The sequence below is a fragment of the Aquarana catesbeiana genome, linkage group LG04 (assembly GCF_042186555.1).
Source record: "Aquarana catesbeiana isolate 2022-GZ linkage group LG04, ASM4218655v1, whole genome shotgun sequence".
Taxonomy (NCBI): Eukaryota; Metazoa; Chordata; class Amphibia; order Anura; family Ranidae; genus Aquarana; species Aquarana catesbeiana.
Window position 1 is genome coordinate 596,836,327 of NC_133327.1, and position 18,601 is coordinate 596,854,927.

Consider the following 18,601-nt stretch of genomic DNA (forward strand, 5'->3'; position numbering starts at 1 on the left):
CCACACACATAGGACACCCAGCATTAGAGGTAAATTATTCTTCCAAAGCAAATACACTTTTGAAAACTGGTACTGATTAGTATTCCTATGTTTCTCTTCTCCCTCAGTTTTTTTCCGTTGCTCAGCTAATGTGACCCCAGCTCTGATGGAGAGGGGCAGGGGAGGCTCAAACAAGGATCCCATTGGTTGTTAGGGCTCCGACAACTAGAAGCTTGTAATAATGCACAATGAAAACCTGTGGCTTTGTGTAACTAAAAAGGCAGGCTTCATCCACACGCCGCCTGTATACAATTTTTGGGCAATTCATTAATTGAGGCATTCTGCCAAGGCACCCCTGAAGAAACCTCAAGGCACCCTGGTTAAAAAGGATGATCCAAGCCACTGCTGCCTTTGGTTTCTAGTCTCACTAATTGGAGTGAGATTTGGTAATGTCACTACTGTGCAGCTAACTATTCTCCTCACTGAAGAGAAAGCTGTACCTGAGGACCTGCACTACAGGGGTGTCCCTGATTTTGCTTTATTCATATTGTGATCTGTCTTTTCTTAAAGTGGTTCTAAAGTCAGAAGGTTTTTTACCTTAATGCATTATATGCATTAAGGTATAAAACCTTCTGTGTGCAGCTCCCCCTCCAGCCCCCCCTTATACTTACCTGAGCCTGATGTCCATCCAGCTCTGTGCTCAAGACATCGCTGCTTGCTCTCTCTATTCTCATTGGCTCAGAGGCACTGCCAGAGAGGAGGTAGTGGGGGCAGGGCTGAGCTGCACTGTGTGTGTAAATGGACACAGAGAGCGCGGCTCAGGATCAAGCACACATGAGTTCCCCCATTGCAAGCAGCTGTGGAAAAAGATTGTGCAGAGCAGGTAAGTATGACATGTTTGGTATTTTAAAAGAAAAGGAAAAAAAAATCACTGAATAATCACTCTAACTTTTTTGCTTCTTCTTCAAGATGGTCCCACCAGATCAAGAGTCATCAGGGAGGGCAGTTCTGATATGAGGAAGCAAAGCCTGCTGTTCTATAAAGATGACTGCCTCCACACTGAGACAAAGTGAAAGCATGGGGTCAATACTGGGGAAAAGATCAGTTGCAGGAGCCTGCAGGTAATACTTGTACTTAGTTCCTTTGTCCACTGCTTACCTTTTTAGGGCATTACTTCCGCAGTACAAAATTTGAAATTTTGTAAAAATGTAAAACTCTCTCTAGGTTTGATTTCAAAGGCCTGAGCATAGGTCCATCTTAAAGTGGTTGTTTAGCCAATATAATAAAAACCTCCCACCCCCTATGTAACATAACGATATGTGTCCCTGTGCCTGTGTTATCTAAAAAATATGCCTGCGCTCACGTGACTTCTCGGCTCTCTCCTCTGCCTGGCTGACAGCTCCAGCAGACGGGGCCGAGCACTGCCGCTGACGTCAGCTGGGGAGGAGGAGAGGAGGGGGGAGAGAGAGCCGAGGAGCCACGTGTGCACCGGGAGACGCTCTGATATAGGTACAAATATTTTTTATATAACGCAGGCACAGGGACACATATCATTATGTTACAGAGAGGATGGGAGGTTTTTATGATAGTTATAATAGCAGCAGGAGGGGAGGGTGTGGGCTCTGACACTCTGACACAAGCAGACAGGCGGGGGGGGGGGGAGGACGGAGCAGGGCTGTGGATGACAGAGGCACCTAAACTGACCCTTTGCTCAGCAGCCATGATAAACCGTGGTCAGTTTACAGGAGGAGGGTATAGCAAGGCAGGATCAGCCAGGTTTTTTTGGTGATACTGGGGGCCAAATTACACAGCACAAGCAATGTGCTGTTTAACATGCTTTAAGGCAGGAGTAGGCAACCTCGGCCCTCCAGCTGTGGTGAAACTACAAATCCCATCATGCCTCTGCCTCTAGGATTCATGCCTGTGATTGTCAGGGTCTTGCAATGTCTCATGGGATTTGTAGTTTCAAAACAGCTGAAGGGCCTGAGATTGCCTACCCCTGCTTTAACGGAACAGGATCCTTTTTTTTTTTTTTTTTAGGGTAACAGACACTTTAATGAATCACCCTTTTTCCCAGGGCCATCAGTGAATGCAAGAGGAGCATGTGAAAAAAAAAGCCTGTTGGTGGTCTGATCGGTCTTCTTGTATGTCTAAGAATGGATAAAAGTCTTCTGTTCTATTGAAACATCTAATTTCTCTCTCGTTGCCTCCATGAGTTGATCTCTTACCAGAGGATATCATCTCTGCATGCACAAAATCAATGTTATCACCTTGAACTGAGGAAGTGGCAATTTAAAGCCATGAAACACCTTTTATATGGTAAAATAAAGACATTTGATGTTTCTGTAAAACAGACTCCTATCTATTCTTAGACATACAACTTGGGGCGCCTTTGCCGATCAGACCACCGACGGGCCTTTTTTTTCACAGACTCCTCTTGCACTTGCTGATTCCTTTTACCCACCTGAGAATCCCACAAAGAATCCAGGATGGGGATCCCTGAGGTATAGAGAGCGAGCATCTTGATCCCGTATGGGAAATTTGGAACAAATTCACTTGGAAAGTTGTGTGTTTTCCACCTATTGAGGTGATTGCAACCTCAGCAGATGTAAATCATTTTTTATCTCTTCTCTTTATACTGTGGAACCACTCTCCATTTTTATACAGTTTTTAAGCTATTTACTACACTATAAGGGCTCTGCTGCCTCATTCTTTTCTTTTCCGGTGGACACCTTGGGCTATACCAGAGACTCCTGGCCAGCTTTTCAGGACCAAACCCTTCGGACCATGGTTGATCAACACAACCTAGACACTTTCCCAGGACCATGCACCCATATCCACTAATGCCCCCCCTGCACAGCCTTTGCATATTGGCTTATAAAATAGTGTACTGTGTACTTTCAGTTCATCTACTATGTGTTCAACCACCTAGAAGTGAAATACTAGTAGAGTAGAGTAATAGATATCTGGATTCCACTAAGAAGGAGTTCCAGGTGTACAAGTGCAATGAGATCAAACTGTTTCAGCTTCTGATACAGTATGTGGAGGTGTGTATGTGTCAGATGGAGGGGGGTTGACAACAGACAATTGGCCTAGGGGCAAAAATATAAATATATGATCCTGATGATCAATACAATCTCCTTTCTATCTATACTACAGAAATGAGTACCAAATTGTATAACACAGTTAGGCCCCTTTCACACGGGCGGATAGAATTCAGCTTTTAGCTGTGGATAGATGAAGTTATCTACCACACCTAAACTCACACAATGCTTTCCTATGGCCCCATTCACACACTGCGTTTAGCAACGGTTTATTTACATGGGGTTTTGTGCGGTTAGAAAAAATAAATTTGACTGCATCCAGAACCGATTTAGCGCAGCTATCTGCACATATCCGCAGGTAATTGCAGTGTACTACTTCTCCTGCAGATAGCAGCAGCAAGAAGGAAAGAAAAACAAAAGGAAGCACAACAGAAATAGCAAGAATGTTCCACCGCAGCTAAACGCAGCCGCGCGTAAACGCACGTAAATGCTGCTAATCGCAATGTGATCGCTCTGTCTGGAGTCTTGGAATTTCAAAATAACAAAACATGCTTTTAACAGCAGCAGAACAGTCGGCCGTGTGAAAGAGGCCTTATAGCGCTGGTGGCATGCAGAGTTAGAATTACTTTAGACTTGGCCTAAGCGGCAATAATAATGGTCTTTGTTTCTGTTTATCCTGCGAAACATGTGCCTGGCATTTTAAATATTTAATATAAGGAGACACAGAACTTGTCATTCAGCTGCAATAACATTTCCCTCCTCCCATTCACCCCTCAGTATGAATTACCCTGAATCAGCAAATTTTTAGTCTGGCAGAAAGCTTGGGAAAAAGTATTTGTGTATTGTAAGGCTCTTACTAAAGAAACAAAACAGAGCTGATGGTATGGTGACAAGTTAATGAAACCGTATTAAACATTGCATGGTAATTCTGCAAGGTGGATCATCTATTTCTGTATGTTTTGAGAGGCCACCCGAAGTTGGTAAAATATTTGTACATATTTGAACAATACAATTAATGACCAGCTCTGTATTCTATACAAAGTGCCCATAGATAAATATTTCCCAATCTGGCTACTTTTGTCCAGGATCTATTGATCCCCTTGAGCTTCTGATATCTGTAGGCAGCCATGAAAAACCATATGACAATCCTAACTGCAAGCCTTTCCGCTCATCCTGTCCTCCATTCACGTAAAATGTTATGTTTGGCTGAGCTGAATCTACATGTTCATCAAGTGCTCTGAGGACAAATATAACCCCTTCCTGCACACCCGACATCCCTTTAACCACTTGACCTCCGCCACTTTTTGCGATAAGGCACTGCTTTACAATAACTGACAATTCCGCGGTCATACAACTCTGTACCCAAATAAAATTTATGCCATTTTTTTCCCCACAAATCAAGCTTTCTTTGGGTGGTATTTGATCATCATTGTGGTTTTTATTTTTTGCGCTATAAATAAAAAAAGAACAACAATTTTGAAAAACAAATCCAATAAAAAAATGTAGATTCTTCATACATTTAGGCCAATATGTATTCTGCTACATGTTTTTGGTAAGCATATATTGATTGGTTTATGCAAACATTATAGCATCTAGAAACTATGGAATATATACTGGAATTTTTTTTTTATACTAGCAATGGAGGCGACCAGCAACTTATAGCAGAATTGCGATATTGTGGCAGACAATCGTACACTAACTGACACTTTGCAGGAACCAGTGACACTAATACAGTGATCAGTGCTAAAAATATACACTGTACACTGTACTAATGACACTGGCTGGGTAGGGGTTAAACATCTAACATCTAAGGCAATCAAAGGGTTAAATGTGTGCCTAGCCAGTGTTTGTGTTTAGTACTGTGGTTTCCTGAAAATAAGACCGGGTCTTATATTAATTTTGTCTACAAAAAACACACTAGGGCTTATTTTCAGGGGATGTCTTATTTATATATGGTATGTACAATGACGATCTTAAAGTAGTTGTAACCCTAAAAAAAAATCCTGTTCCTTTGGGCCCTTTCACACTAGGGTGGGGGTGGGGGCGGCGCCGGCGGTAAAGCGCCGCTATTGTAAGCGGCGCTTTACCGTCGGTATTCGCCCGCTAGCGGGTGGCCCCTTTCTGCAGAGGCGCTTTGCCGGCGGTATAGCCGCGCTGTCCCATTGATTTCAATGGTGAAGGAGCAGTATATACTCCGCTCCTTCACCGTTTCGAAGATGCTGCTAGCAGGACTTTTTTTACCGTCCTGCTAGCGCACCGCTCCAGTGTGAAAGCCCTCGGGGCTTTCACACTGGAGACACAGCAGATGCACTTTCGGGTTGGTTTGCAGGCGCTATTATTGGCGCAATATCGCCTGCAAACCACCCCAGTGTGAAAGGGCCCTAAAAAGCACAGTGCTTGTGCGGTGCCATTTACCCCTCTCTACGGTATGTTCTTAAAATCCTGGAATAAAACAATACATTTTTTTTTTTTTTTACGTTCCTGTGTCCCCTGTCTTCTGTCCCCTCCCCCTGTCAGGTCAGGAGTCAATATTTTGACATCATTTCAAAAACATCTTGGTTAAAGTCCTTTTAAAATTGATGTACGGTAATCTGTTTTATAAAAAGAGATCACACTGGTATAAGCGTGTCTCCTATTGCAAATGTCTCTTGGAGAATACCTTTTTACAGCTCCCCTGGGCGCCCACTTGATCTGCTTTTCTCCGCTCTGATGTCAGCCCGCTCCGTGCATTGAAGAGGGAGGAGCTGCAGACGTCATCCGGGAGGAGAAGAGAAGGGGGAAGACCCGAGATCCCCGCTGACATCAGCCCGCTCCGTGCACTGAAGAGGGAGGGGCCACAGATGTCAGCCGGGAGAAGAAGAGAAAGGGGAAGACCCGAGATCCCCGCTGACATCAGCCCGCTCCGTGCACTGAAGAGGGAGGAGCTGCAGACGTCTCCCCCGATAGCTCAGTTTGGCCGGACGGCCAGCTCTAGGAAGGGTTCTGGTCGTCCCAAAAGTCTTCCATTTAAGGATTATGGAGGCCACTGTACTCTTAGGAACCTTAAGTGCAGCAGAAATTTTTTTGTAAGCTTGGCCAGATCTGTGCCTTGCCACAATTCTGTCTCTGAGCTCTTCAGTCAGTTCCTTTGACCTCATGATTCTCATTTGCTCTGACATGCACTGTGAGCTGTAAGGTCTTATATAGACAGGTGTGTGGCTTTCCTAATCAAGTCCAATCAGTATAATCAAACACAGCTGGACTCAAATGAAGGTGTAGAACCATCTCAAGGATGATCAGAAGAAATGGACAGCACCTGAGTTAAATATATGAGTGTCACAGCAAAGGGTCTGAATACTTAGGACCATGTCATATTTCAGTTTTTCTTTTTTAATAAATCTGCAAAAATGTCAACAATTCTGTGTTTTTCTGTCAATATGGGGTGCTGTGTGTACATTAATGAGGAAAAAAATGAACTTAAATGATTTTAGCAAATGGCTGCAATATAACGAAGAGTAAAAAATGTAAGGGGGTCTGAATACTTTCCTTCCCCACTGTATGTATATATATCTATATATACATATATAGATATATATATGTGTGATTCGACGCACAGCTGCCGCCCTGTAGCAGTAAAACTGCTATGGGGCGGTCACCAGATGGTTAAATAGATTGGAATGCCCAGGGGACAGGAAGAACCAGCGATTGTGTGATTACCCCTACAGTGGTCACTTGATCAGAAGCCAGTCTCGCTGGTTACTGATCTGTAGCCCGAACTGAGAGCTGTCTGCGACAGCTCAGTCTTTGCGATGAAATTGCTCAGTGAACACGCTGTCAGCACATAAACAACTGTTGCCCAGTGACGCATATATGTGGCGTGTGGACGTTAATGCCCAAACTTTTGCTGTTGCACATACACTATATTACCAAAAGTATTGGGACGGCTGCCTTTACACACACACATGAACTTTAATGACATCCCAATCTTATGCCGCGTACACACGATCGGACTTTCCGTCAACAAAACCGTGGATTTTTGTTTGAAGGTTGTTGGCTCAAACTTGTCTTGCATACACACGGTCACACAAATGTTGCCAACAATTCCGAACGTGGGAACATGGTGACGTACAAGACGTACGACGAGCCGAGAAATTTTGTGCGATGGACTTGTATACACACGATCGGACTTTACGACAACAAAGTTTTGTTGGCGGAAAATTTGAGAGCCTGCTAGCAAACATTTGTTGGCGGAAAGTCAGACAGCAAATGTTCGATGGAGCATACAAACGGTCGGACTTTCTGACAACAAGCTCACATCCAACATTTCCTGTCGGAAAATCTGATCGTGTGTACATGGTATTAGTCCATCAATATTGAGTTAGCCCACCCTTTGCAGCTACAGTATAAAGCACAAAGCAGAGTGGGCAAGTTAACCTTTATGTATAATATAGACAATGATAGTTAATTGCCTTAAAGTAGATCTTGGCCATTACCCCCCCCTCCCCCCCCCTTAGCTCGCATACTAGCACATTATGAAATGAACTAAGCCCTTCCAGCGGTACCTGCTCACCGCTGGAGCCGGCTGACTTCTTCCCCCCGGTGTTTCCTCCGGGTTTGTGGGCTCTGGCGCTGTGAGTGGCAATTTTTATCATTTTCTTCACACAATTAGAGCTTTCCTTTGGTGGTATTTAATCACTGCTGGGTATCTGAAAAACAAGGTGGTTCTGGCATATATGGTGGATAGACGTTTTCATTTTATTTAAATAATTTTTGAGTTCCAGTAAAATATGAAATATATTTTAAATTGCATAATCTTATTTTATAAAATTAAAAATATTATAAATTATGTTAAACATTTTTTTAAATTACTATTTATTTTTATGTTAAATGTAGTAAAATATAATATTTTTAATTTCAGCTAGCTAAATAGGGACACTAGAACTGGACTAATGCACAGGGGTGACAGCCAATGGAAATGCAAGGCAATGCTGGGTGAACAGTCGTAACGGGTTAACCACTTGGTTACTAGTTACTTATACCCCCTTTCAGCCCAGGCCAATTCTTGAGCTTTCAGCGGTGTAACACTTTGAATGACAATTGCGTGGTCATGCTACACTGTATGATGAAATTTTTATCATTTTCTTCACAAAAATAGAGATTTCTTTGGTGGTATTTAATCACTGCTGGGCTTTTTATTTTTTACTAAAAAAAAAAAAAAAAGACCAAAAATTTTGAAAAATTGTTTTACTTAGTTTCTGTCAGTAGATATTGTAACTAAGTAATTTTTCTCCTTCACTGATGTGTGCTGATTAGGGATGGGCAAACGGTTCGGCCCAAGCATAAGGCTGAACTTCAGCTGTTCGGATGTTCGACAAACAGATTTCAACCATTTGTTCACCCCCCCCGAACCAACCACAATGCATTGCGGTGCTGAACAGTGCATTGCAAGCCCCGATTGGCCGAAACAGTGAAAGCTTCAGCCAATCAAGGCACAGAGCACTGTCAGAGTCATGATTGGACACTGTCATCATGACTTTATCCAATCATGGCTCATTACAGCCCCACAGTATAAAAGTATTCTTATAATGGCAGCCATTTTCAGTGTGATTTCGGCATGGAGAGAGATAGAACAGGGCTCTGTTCAGTACTCTCAGTTAGTGTGCTATATAGTTTTGTGTGCGTTACTGCCAGTTTAACACCATATAGTTTTGTGCATTACTGCCAGTTTAACGCCATTTACTTCTGTGTGCGTTACTGCCAGTTTAACGCCATATAGCTCTGTGTGCGTTACTGCCAGTTTAACTCCATATAGTTCTGTGTGCGTTACTGACAGTTTAACGCCATATAGTATTGTGTGCGTTACTGCCAGTTTAACGCCATATAGTTCTCTGTGCATTACTGCCAGTTCAACGCCATATAGTTTTGCGTGCATTACTGCCAGTTTAACGCTATATCGTTCTGTGTGCGTTACTGCCAGTTTAACGCCATATAGTTTTGCGTGCGTTACTACCAGTTTAACGCCATTTACTTCTGTGTGCGTTACTGCCAGTTTAATGCCATATAGCTCTGTGTGCGTTACTGCCAGTTTAACTCCATATAGTTCTGTGTGCGTTACTGCCAGTTTAATGTCATATAGTTCTGTGTGCGTTACTGCCAGTGTAACGCCATATAATTCTGTGTGCGTTACTGCCAGTTTAACGTCTTATCGTTCTGTGTGCATTACTGGCAGTAATGCACACAGAACGATAAGACGTTAAACTGGCAGTAACGCACACAGAATTATATGGCGTTACACTGGCAGTAACGCACACAAAACTATATGATATTAAACTGGTAGTAACGCACAGAGAACTATATGGAGTTAAACTGGCAGTAATGCACAGAGAACTATATGGTGTTAAACTGGCAGCAAAACACACAGAAGTAAATGGTGTTAAACTGGTAGTAATGCACAAAACTATATGGCGTTAAACTGGCAGTAACGCACACAAAACTATATGGTGTTAAACTGGCAGTAACGCACGCAAAACTATATGGCGTTAAACTGGCAGTAACGCACACAGAACGACATAGCGTTAAACTGGCAGTAATGCACGCTAAACTATATGGCGTTGAACTGGCAGTAACGCACAGAGAACTATATGGCGTTAAACTGGCAGTAACGCACACAATACTATATGGCGTTAAACTGTCAGTAACGCACACAGAACTATATGGAGTTAAACTGGCAGTAACGCACACAGAGCTATATGGCGTTAAACTGGCAGTAACGCACACAGAAGTAAATGGCGTTAAACGGCAGTAACGCACAAAACTATATGGTGTTAAACTGGCAGTAACGCACACAAAACTATATGGCGTTAAACTGGCAGTAACGCACACAAAACTATATGGCGTTAAACTGGCAGTAACGCATGCAAAACTATATGGCGTTAAACTGACAGTAACGCACACAGAAAGATATGGCGTTAAACTGGCAGTAACGTACGCAAAACTTTATGACATTAAACTGCCAGTAACGCACACAGAACCATATGGCGTTAAACTGGCAGTAACGCACGCAAAACGATATGGCGTTAAACTGGCCATACCGGCCAAACTGGCCAACTGGCCAGCACCTAAAAGCCGCACAAAAGGGGCACAAATCTTGGGGGCAGTGCCAGTGTGCCCTGCATTACCGGTCGCCACTGCTACATCCCATACCATAGCTGTAAAAGGCAAATATAAACCTGAATGTATCACATTACTTTATCTAGTATTTTAGTATCCCCCTCCTCCATTTTTCTCTCTTTCCCTTTTAAAGCGGTTGTATACCCGCAGAAAAAAAAAATACCTGTAAGGCAAAGGCATAATGAGCTAATATGCACCACATACTAGCTCATTATGAAATACTTACCTTAGAATGAGGCATCGGCATCTAATCCCAGTGTACGCAGAGGGAGCTGACATTTTGCCCTCGGCGTGTCTTCCGGGTTTGCGGCTCCGGCGCTGTGAGTGGCCGGAGCCGCGGGAGTCTTCTTCCTGGCAAGGTCTGCCGGTCCTTCAGCCAGGCATTTACAGTGCATGCACCACTGATGTCAGCGGCTGCTTGCAAAGTGAAAATCTCCTAAACCGTACAGGTTTAGGAGATATTTATTTTACCTGCAGGTAAGCCTTATTATAGGCTTGCCTGTAGGTAAAAATAAAAAAAATGAGTATACAACCACTTTAAATGATGATATATGTTGTTACAGTATGGTGTATTTCCCCTGTGAAAGAGCCAGGTGTGTTCTAATGGTTTACTGACCCTGGGCTGTCACACTGTAATGATGTATGAATATCAGATTCCTGGCAGAAAATTCCTGCATAAAAATGCAAGGGTGGATTTTGAGCTACATTCACATAGATGTACACATTTTACTGATCCTATTATGCATGTTTTTTTTGGCACAAAAGTAATGATCAGTGAAAATATAAGGTATAAAAGTATCACATTTTATTGGTACATCATTGGTACATCATTAAAATCCATATATTAACATTTAACAACTATCATTTCCATGATCGAAATGGTGTATTCACATCAAAGGTAGTAGCGTATTATATATTCCTGACATGTTTCCCCACTTGGGGCTTCTTCAGGGGATTTACAGACCGCTATTAAAGTGTTTACTACACTTTACAAAAAAATCAACCAATATTAAGTTATAAATAACACAAATCCATAATATAGTTTTGTACACAAAAACATATATGATTGATATATATATATATATATATATATATATACAGTATCTCACAAAAGTGAGTACACCCAGGGGAGTTGCTAGGTGGCAATAAGACCAGGGGCTTCAGCCCGAAGTCCAAGGCCGGCACGGGGGGGGGGGGGGGGGGCGTATGTGACGCTAGGTTTTATGGCTAGGCGGTGGGGTGACCGGTGACCCCTGTGTGACGGGGTAAGCTCACTTGCTGGTTGCTGCCTGGCTTACAGGTGCCTATCAATGCTGACCACTAAACTCACCTACCTGACATACACACACTGACCTACCTGACATACATACACTGACCTACCTGACATACACACACTGACCTACCTACCTGACATACACTGACCTACCTGACATACACACACTGACCTACCTGACACACACTGACATACACTGACCTACCTGACACACACTGGCCTACCCGACATACACTGACCTACCTGACATACACACACACTGACCTACCTGACACACACTGGCATACACTGACCTTTTTTTTTTTTTTTTTACCTGACACACACTGACATACACTGACCTACCTGACATACACTGACTTACCCGACATTCACTGACCTACCTGACATACACACACTGACCTATCTGACACACACTGACATACACTGACCTACCTGACATACACTGACCTACCCGACATACACTGACCTACCTGACATACACACACTGACCTACCTGACACACACTGACATACACTGACCTACTTGATACACACTGACCTAAATACCTGACCTACACACACTGACCTACCTGACACACACACACACACTGACCTACCTGACACACACTGACCTACCTGACACACACTGACATACACTGACCTACCTACCTGACATACACTGACCTACCTACCTGACACACACTGACCTACCTGACATACACTGACCTATCTGGCACATACACTGACCTACCTGACATACATACACTGACCTACATACACTGACATACACTCACCTACCTGACATACATACACTGACCTGCCTACCTAACATGCACTGACCTACCTACCTGACATGCACTGACCTACCTGACATATACTGACCTACCCACCTGACATACACTGACCTACCTACCTGACATACACACACTGACCTACCTGTCCAGGAGACTTCATGTGTCCTGCAGCAGCTCAGCTCAGCCGTGGTGTGCCAGAGGAGAGGAGAGGAGGAGAGCCGCCCGCCCAAGCGCCGAGTGAGGATCGATGTGGCGCGGTGGCAGCATTGTAATTTCCACCTTCTGGAGCCTGAAGTGCCTATGATGGCCGTCATACAACACGCGGTCCTGCCATTGGACCAGTGGGACGTCCATCATAGGCGCTGCAGGCTCCAGGAGGCGGACCTGCTCGGCAGCAGGCAGCGGCGCTCGGGGCTAATAATAGAACAGTGCCCACCCGAGACCCAGGGCTTTTTGGGGTCCCACTCGGGGCTTCAGCCACTGTCAACCCCCCTGCCGACGCCACTAAGTACACCCCTCACATTTGTAAATATTTTATTGTATCTTTTCATGTGACAACACTGAAGAAATGACACTTTGCTACAATGTAAAGTAGTGAGTGTACAGCTTGTATAACAGTGTACATTTTCTGTCCCCTCAAAATAACTCAACACACAGCCATTAATGTCTAAACAGCTGGCAACAAAAGTGAGTACACCCCTAAGTGAAAATATCCAAATTGGGCTCAGTATTTTCCAGCACTGCCTTAACCCTCTTGGGTATGAAGACATCACGGAGCTGGTGGATGTTAGAAACCTTGCGCTCCTCCACCTTCCGTTTGAGGATACCTCATGGGGTTTAGGTCTGGAGACATGCTTGGTCAGTCCATTACCTTTACCCTCAGCTTCTTTAGCAATGCAGTGGTCATCTTGGAGGTGTGTTTGGGGTCATTATCATGTTGGAATACTGCCCTGCGGCCCAGTCTCCGAAGGGAGGGGATCATGCTCTGCTTCAGTATGTCACAGTACATGTTGCCATTCATGGTTCCCTCAATGAACTGTAGCTCCCCAGTGCCGGCAGCACTCATGCAGCCCCAGACCATGACACTCCCACCACCATGCTTGACTGCAGGCAAGACACACTTGTCTTTGTACTCCTCACCTGGCTGCCGCCACACACCCTTGACACCATCTGAACCAAATAAGTTTATCTTGGTCTCATCAGACCACGGGACATGGTTCCAGTAATCCATGTCCTTAGTCTGCTTGTCTTCAGCAAACTGTTTGCGGGCTTTCTTGTGCATCATCTTTAGAAGAGGCTTGCTTCTAGGGCGACAGCCATGCAGATCAATTTGATGCAGTGTGCGGCGTACGGTCTGAGCACTGACAGGCTGATTCCCCACCCCTTCAACCTCTGCAGCAATGCTGGCAGCACTCATATATATATTTCCCAATAACAACCTCTGGATATGATGCTGAGCACGTGCACTCAACTTCTTTGGTCCACCATGCTGAGGCCTGTTTTGAGTGGAACCTGTCCTGTTAAACCACTTTATGGTCTTAGCCACCATGCTGCAGCTCAATTTCAGAGTCTTGGCAATCTTCTTATAGCCTAGGCCATCTTTATATAGAGCAACAATTCTTTTTTTCAGATCCTCAGAGAGTTTATTGCCATGAGGTGCCATGTTGAACTTCCAGTGACCAGTATGAGAGTGACAGCGATAACACCAAATTTAGCACACCTGCTTCCCATTCACACCTGAGACCTTTTAACACTAACGAGTCACATGACACCAGAGAGGGAAAATGGCTAATTGGGCCCAATTTGGACATTTTCACTTAGGGGTGTACTCACTTTTGTTGCCATTGGTTTAGACATTACTTGCTGTGTGTTGATTTATTTTGAGGGGACAGAAAATTCACACTGTTATACATGTTGTACACTCACTACTTTACATTGTAGCAAAGTGTAATTTCTTCAGTGTTGTCACATGAAAAGATATAATAAAATATTTACAAAAATGTGAGGGGTGTACTCACTTTTCTGAGATATATATATATATATATATATATATATATATATATATATTTGTGTACAAAACGATATTATGGATCTGTGTTATGTATAACTTATAATTGATTACATTTTTTGTCTTCTGTTGTAGTAAACACTTTAGTAGCAGTCCATAAAACCCCTGAAGAAGCCCCAAGTGGCGAAACATGTCTGGAATATAAACAACGCTACTAACTTTGCTGTGAATACACCATTCTGATCATGGAAAAGATGGTTGTTAAATGTTAATATATGGATTTTAAAGATGTACCAATAAAATGTGATACTATTATACCTTATATTTTTTCTGTTACTTTTTGGCACCAATAAAATCCCACCAATTGTCTCTTGTGTTGTGAACATCATTGCAGGGATGTGGTGCCTAATAACTATGCCACCTAACCACAATAATATTAAAAAATAAATAAATAATGATCAGTGAATACTTCAGTGAAATTGTCCTTTTTTTTGTCCAATACCTGCATCTGCCATACTATACGTATGTTTTGAGTTGCAGATTTTTGGATTTTCTGTTATGGATCTGAATGCAGTGCATGTTTACACATCTGTGTGAATGTCTCCATTGGAAAAGATGTAGCAGCGTTCAGATCTGTTAATAAAAAACGCTCATTAATGTGTGTTTTATGGCCGTGTGAATAAAGCCATAAATGAGCGTAATTGCATGTAAAAATTCTTCCAGTTTTTCTTGGAGTATGTCCTACACATGTAATACATTGTCCAGCAACACAGATTTTTGTATTTTTTTTACCTATCTTTATGTATCTCAATTTTACACACCTGTGTGTACAGGCCCATTGAAAACATTGGGCTGCATTTAGATCAGTAAAAAAAAGTCTAAATGTCTAAAATCCTGTCATTTTAAAGCATCCATGTGCAAGAGATCTAGGTCTTGCTCACACCAGATGCTTTCAGATAAGTTTAAATGCACCTTGAATACATGCATAGCAAACTAAATGTTTTCAAAAATCATCCTAGTTCACACCACTGCATTCTGTTTCAGTGTTTTCAAAAAAGGTACAGTAGCATGCATTCATTTTGCACCAGAACATGTACAAATGTATAAACACTCTGAAGGCACATAAACACATTTTAACCATTTCAATACTGGACATTTTCACCTCCTTCCTGCCCAGGCCAATTTTCAGATTTCGGCGTTGTCACATCTTGAATGCCACTTACTCAGTCATGCAACACTGTACCCAAATTTTTATGATTTTGTTGATAAGAGCTTTATTTTGGTGGTATTTAATCAACACTGGGTTTTTCATTTTTTTGCTATATAAATTTAAAACATTTATAAAAATTAATAAATTAAAAAATACAAAAAAAAAAATGTGAAAGAACAAACACTTTTTTTTATTTGTTTCTGTTATAACATTTTGCAAATAAATAATCTTTCTTCATAAATTTAGGCCAAAATATATTCTGCCACATTTCTTTGGTAAAAATAACCCAAATCAGTGTAAATAATTTACTCTGTGTAAAAGTTATAGAGCAACCTGCTGATCACGATATACCTGTCAACCGTGGGCAGGTGACAGGGGGATCATGGTCGAGTCCCTGCCCTGCCAACTCACAAATACTCCTCCCCCCTCCACCAATTGACAAAGCAGTGCAGGGGAGGAATGAACTTGGGCGTCTTGTCACTCTCAAGCCAGGAAGCAGACAAAGCTGATTCTAGGCAAGGGCGTGCTGCCGGGTAGGAAAGGCCTCTGCCACCTAGGATTCTTTTAGAGCACTTGTCCCCCTGAGTGCAGTGCGTTGATCCCTGCCGGCCCTCCTCTCCAGTTCATTCTGGTGGGTGCTCTTGTGGGTAAAATCATGTAAACAGAGAGGAGGACTGGTGGGGATCAGTGCACCAGAACAAGTAGCTCTGTCACAGCAGCTTCCCTGTGCTGCTCTGCACCAGGAAACCATTTATGTACCCTCCTGACCCCCAGCACCATGCACTCCTGACCCCTCTGTGTGCACTCTGACCCCAGTACCATGCCCTCCTAACCCATCTGTGTGCCCTCTTGACCCAAAATACCATGCACTTCTGACCCTTTTGTGTGCTATCCTGACCCCCAGTACCATGCACTCCTCACCCCCAGTACCATGCCCTCTTGACATCTCTGAAGCGTGCCCTCCTGATCCCCCCCAATATCATGTCCTCCTGACCCTCTAGACCCCCCAGCCATTGTGACCACCCAGTACCGTGCCTTCCTAGTACTGTGTTCTCCTAGACCCCAAGTTCCATACCCTTCAGACCCCCCTGTAGTGTGCCTTCGTGGCAGCCTAGTTCCAAGCCTTCCTTACCTCCCAATTCTGTGCCCTTCGGACCCCCCCCCCAGTATCATTCCTTCCAGACCATCCCTGTATTGTGCCCTCCTGACCCCCCCAGGACTGTGCCTTCTTACCCCCAGGTACTGCGCCCCCCTGGCCCTCCAGGACTGTGCCCTCCTGACCTCCCAGTATAGTGCCTTCCTGAGTCTCTAGTATTGTGCCCTCCAGTCACCCCAGCCCTCTTCACTCCCCAGTTCCATTCCCTCCAGACCCAACTCGTACCATGCCCTTCAGACCCTGAGCTGTGCCCTCTAGGCCTCCCTGTACTGTGCCTTCCTGACCCCCCACCCTCCTTTACACTGCCTTGGTGACTCCTTGTCCTTTACCCTGTTGAAGCCTTGTTCTGTGCCCTGCTCACCCCTGTCATCTGCTCTACTCATCTCTTTATATTGCTCTACATACTATTGACCCCTATACATGGCTCACAACCTTCTGAACTCTGTACACTGTCCTACGCCCTACTGACCTCTGTACATTGCTCTACATACGACTGACCCCTGTACACTGCAAAACATCTTACTGACATCTGTGTACTGCCCTACATCGTACTGACCTCTGTGCACTGCTCCACATACTACTGACCCCTTTACACTGCAAAGCATCTTACTGACCTCTGTGCACTGTGCACTGCCCTACATCTTACTGATTGGTATTAGTGGAAGGAATAGTTCTTCATCCTTGGTGTTAGTGGGAGGACTAGTGCCCAATCATTGGTGTCAGTGGAAGCAATAGTGCCCCATTATTGGTGTCAGTGGGAGGAATAGTGCCACATCACTGGTGCCAGAGAAAGGAATAGTGCCCCACTGTTGGTGTCAGTGGAAGGAATAGTGCCCCATCATTAGTGCCAGTGGGAGGAATAGTGTCCCATCATTGGTGTCAGTGGAAGGAATAGTGCCCCATCATTGGTGTCAGTAGGAGGAATAGTGCCTCATCATTGGTGTCAGTGGGAGGAATATTGTCCCATCATTGATATAAGTATTAGGAATAGTGCCCCATCAATGCTGTCAGTGGCAGAAATAGTGGCCCTTAATTGATATTAGTAGGAGGAATAGTGCCCCATCACTGGTGTCAGTGGGAGTAATAGTGCCCCATCACTGGTGTTGGAGGACAGAATAGTACCTAATTTTTGGTGTTGGAGGAAGTAATAGTGCCCCATTTTTGGTATCAGTGGGAGGAATAGTGCCTCATCATTGGTGTCAGTGGGAGGAATAGTGCCTAATCATTGGTGTCAGTGAGAGGAATAGTGATCCATCGTTGATTTCAGTGGAAGGCATAATGCCCTGTTGTTGGAGTCAGTAGATGGAATGGTGTCCCAAGGGCCAAATAAAGGCAATCAAAGGGCCACATTTGGTCTCCGGGCCACGGTTTGGAGATCACTGCACTAAACCATGCATGTGCTGCTCGGTGTACATTCTAAACAAGGTTGCAAATAAACAAGTAAGTTTGTTTTATTGCAGGAAAGACATAAAACGTTTCTTCTGCATTAAAGAGCCTGTCTGTTTACAGTTTTTAATTGAACTCAAAACTTGTTCAGTCCAGCAAGAACCAGCACATTTTGATCAGTGTGTAGGCTCCCCTGCTATACAAGCATTGATTGTTTGTTGACTTCTGTCGAATAGGACATGTTTGAAAATTTTCAACTGATCAACGGCTGCAGCCAATTAGCTACAGCTATTAATTAGTGTATTCTGATGGGTACTGCTGTTAGAATACAATGTCCTGGTATGGGAAATTTCTTTTTCTGAAGAAGAAATCTGTTTAACAGACTGGACGAAAAACAAAACTAACAGTGTATGGTCAAGTTTTGTTCTGCATTAGGTTCTGTTCCTGTCTCCTGTGAACGATGTATATGCAAATCAATACTCTTGTTTCAGACATCCTGCACATCTGTAAAGAAGTGATGCAACAAAGCAATAACTGATGTATAAAGAGCAGTACTGAGATCCTCTGTGTGTTTCTGCTTCTACCTTCTAGTATAGGTGTGAGCAGCCCATCACCTGCTCTATG